General features: G+C 46.8%; 1 pseudogene; it reads left to right on the top strand.

Moving 5' to 3' along the window:
* The first annotated feature begins 2,017 nt into the window (after window positions 1-2,017).
* LOC132021462 (elongation factor 1-alpha 1-like) lies at window positions 2,018-3,093 on the top strand (annotated as a pseudogene).
* The last annotated feature ends 483 nt before the right edge of the window (window positions 3,094-3,576 follow it).

The following is a 3,576-nucleotide window of genomic DNA, read 5'->3' as shown; positions in this document are numbered from 1 at the left end:
CCGCCACGTGGTTCCTACGTCCAGATAGAAAAACGTTGATCGAGTTTATTGCTCTTTCGAAATCCACTCTTAAAAAAAAAGAAAAATGTTAAAGACGTACTGTCACTTTAGGGGAAAGAGGGAAGAAGAGAGGGCGGAGGGTAGGGCTTCGTTCCCTGGAGACTGGTCCTTGTGTCTGTTTCGCTCAGCCCTCTGCCAGTTCTTGGGCAAGTAGAGGAACGCGCATGTGTTTCTGTTACACTTGGCACTCTGCTGGGTTTGACCATTCATTCCAACTGTGTGACTTCTGAGTCCCGGTTACATTAACAAGATTCTGGCCGCCCGCTTTATGTCAGAGCATCAGCTCATCCAAAAAAAATTTTTTTAAGGAGAGAAAGAAAGACTACATGTGCATGAGTCGGGGTGGGAGTTGTGGGGCAGAGGAAGAGAGAGAGACTCTTAAGCTCAGCACAGAGTCCACTGTGGGCCTGGATCTCACAACCCCGAGATCATGACCTGAGCCTAAATCAAGAGTCGGACGATTAATGGACTGAGCCACCCACGCACCCCACCTCATCCAAAATTTGGTCAACACATGTCTCTCGGTCCTCATCACCAGCCCCTTTGTTCTTTCCTGACATAGCAGCGCCACCTTTGTTCTAGTCTCAGCTCTCCTCCACACCCCTCTGAGATACCCCGGCCCTGTGAAAACTGAACAACCGTGTGAGCTGATGATTCCCGGATCAGCATGAGTGGAGTGAACGGAGAAATACAGATTGCAGAGTTGGATGAGTCTTCAGGACACTGAATTGATATGGATTTGGGATATCGTCAAACTTCACTAAAGTCGAAGGCCCAAGGATCCAGAAGTATAAGCAGAAAGGGAACAGGAAGACCTGTCCCTTCTCTCTTGGTACTCTCCTATGAGACTGGAGAATCGGTCCTTAGGGAGAAGTTCTACCCAAGGCATCTGGATGACAGCTGTCTATTTAGTGAGAAATGTTGGACAATGATGCAGACAAAGAATAGGACTTCATTTTCATAGAAGAATTGAGGACTTCATACCTTCTTTCTTTGTGGGCCACCCTTTTACTAGAAGTCTAAGTGGAGCTGCCCCTGGTTTAGTGGTGATAGGAGTGAAGATACTGACGGCTAAAACTTCCAATTACTCCAAGATACACACACACACACACACAATGGGAGCAGGACTTCCACTACTACTATATTTTCCAGGGTTATTAAAATAAATTGACCTGGGATTTAGAATTGATGTTGAGGAAACATTATATTATATGATGTTGAGGAAACATTACTATATTAGGTGTAGAAATTGTATAATAATGAAATGGTCTGTAGGCAAAATATATCCTCTCTCTGGCTACCGTTCTCTAAATAGAGCTTTCTTGGTTAATACTGAGTACATTAAAGTCAGTAATGATAGCAGTATATAGAATGGAATATCACTGTTAAATTCCAAATAACTGATGAAATACCAACTTAAATTAATGTACGTCACGTTATTTATTTTTCTGCTCCACAGCGGTGAGTTGGCACGAAACTGAACTGCTCTCTAAAACAGAACTAGAAATTTCTTTCTTGCAAGGTTATGGAGAAGGAAATTAAGCCAAAAAATATAATTTAAATCTGAAAGAGGCAGATGTAATATTTATCAACCATCTCTACTAGATTAAAATATTTAACCCCCTCAAAGTCACCTGAGGCATAGTTGGGAAGACGAGTGCATCGAGGCAGAAACTGAGACTTGGGAATGTACGTAGCTAACTGAACAGCACGCAGCCAGTGAGTGGCAGAGGCAGGGTGCCCACCGAGGTACATCTCGTGCAGGTATCTGATTACTAGCTCCGCACTCCTTCCCAGGGCTCCCCATTGACCGTCCGAGCCATTTTACGGGGAACAGAACCAATAATGCATTTCCTCTCTCTCCTGACAGATGAGAAACCTACAGCTCAGAGGAATGAGTGTCTTCCCAGAGTCAAACCCATTTTTTTCACAACAGATTTGCCACCAGAACACAGATATGAAAACCATCCCTAAATCTAAGCCAAAAGGGAAAAGGAAAAGATTCGCGTTAATATCATTGTCTCTAGACACGTGGACTAGGACAGGCCTACCAGCACTCGATCTCCAAAGTGGTGGGATCAACAAAAAAACCACAGGAAAATTGGAGCAGGAAGCTGCTGAGGTGGGAAGGGGCTCCTTGAAGTATGTCTGGGTCTCAGATACCCCGAAAGTGGAATGTGAAGATGGTATCACCATTGATACACCCATGTAGAAATTCCAGACCAGCAAGTGGTACGCAACCATCACGGTGCCCCGGGACACTGACTTCACAGACGCACCTTCCACCGACGGGACTTCTTGATCGTTGCTGCTGGCGATGCTGACTCTGAAACAGACATCTCCGAGAGTGGGCAGATCTGGGAACGTGCCCTTCTGGCCTACACACTGGCTGTCAGACGACTCATCGTTGGTGGTCACGGAGTGGATTCCACAGAGCCACGCTCCAGCCTAAAGAGGGACAGGAAATCAGGAAGAAGTCAGCACCTGCATTAAGGACTTGGCTACAAACCCAACACAGTAGCATTTGTGTCCATTTGTGTCCAGACTCTATGTTGAATGGAGACCACATACTGGGGTCAAGTGCAAACGTGCTCTGATTCGAGGGCTGGCCAGTCATCTGTAAAGACGGCAATGCCAGTGGAGCCACGCTTCCGGAAGTTCTAGACTGCGTCCTGCCACCAGCGGACAAGCCCTGGCATCTGCTCCTCTGGGACATCTGCAAAGTCGTGGTATTGGTACTGTCCCTGCAGAGACGGGTGCTCCCAGACGGCACCTTAATGGTCCCGCTGTTCTAGTCAACAGCACAGCTAAAGTAAACTCTGTTGAAATGCTCATTGAATGAAGCCCTTCCTGGAGACAAGGGGGGCCTTAATGTCAAGAACATGTCTGTCCCAGATTTGTCGTGGCACTGCAGCTGGTGACGGCAAAAACGACCCACCATTGGAAGCAGCGGGCTTTACAGCTCAAGGGATCATCTCGAACCATCGAGGCCAAATTAATGCTGGCTGTGCACCTTGCTGGATTGTCCTCTAAGCTCCTGTTGCTCACGGGTTTGTTGAGCTGGAAGAGAAGATGAATTGTCATTCTGGGAAGGAGCTGGAAGATGGCCACGAGTTCTTGAAATCTGGCGTTGCTGCCGTTGTTGATAGGGTTCCTGGCAAGCCCATGCATGTTGAGAGCCTCTCTGACTATCCTCTGCCTCATTTTGCTCTTCGTGACATAACACAGATGGCTGCTGTGGGCGTCATCAAAGCAGTGGACAAGAAGGCAGCTGGAGCTAGCAGGGTCACCAAGTCTGTAAGCTCAGACGGCCAAATGGATATTGTCCCTGATACCACCACTGCCGTCGTAATCAGTGGTGGAAGAACGTCCCAGAACTGGCCATTTAAGTTTAATAATAAAAGAGTGGTTCATGATAGTGCCTCGTAAAACCATCGGAAGGTAAGGAAAATGTTTTGTGGACCATTTGGGGTGTGTGTGTGTACGTGGCAGTTTCAACTTATTAGTTTTTAAAAT

The sequence above is a fragment of the Mustela nigripes genome, chromosome 1 (genome assembly GCF_022355385.1).
Source record: "Mustela nigripes isolate SB6536 chromosome 1, MUSNIG.SB6536, whole genome shotgun sequence".
In the NCBI taxonomy this organism is placed as follows: domain Eukaryota; kingdom Metazoa; phylum Chordata; class Mammalia; order Carnivora; family Mustelidae; genus Mustela; species Mustela nigripes.
Note: the sequence above shows the minus strand (reverse complement) of the source record. Positions and strands in the feature narration are given on the sequence as shown.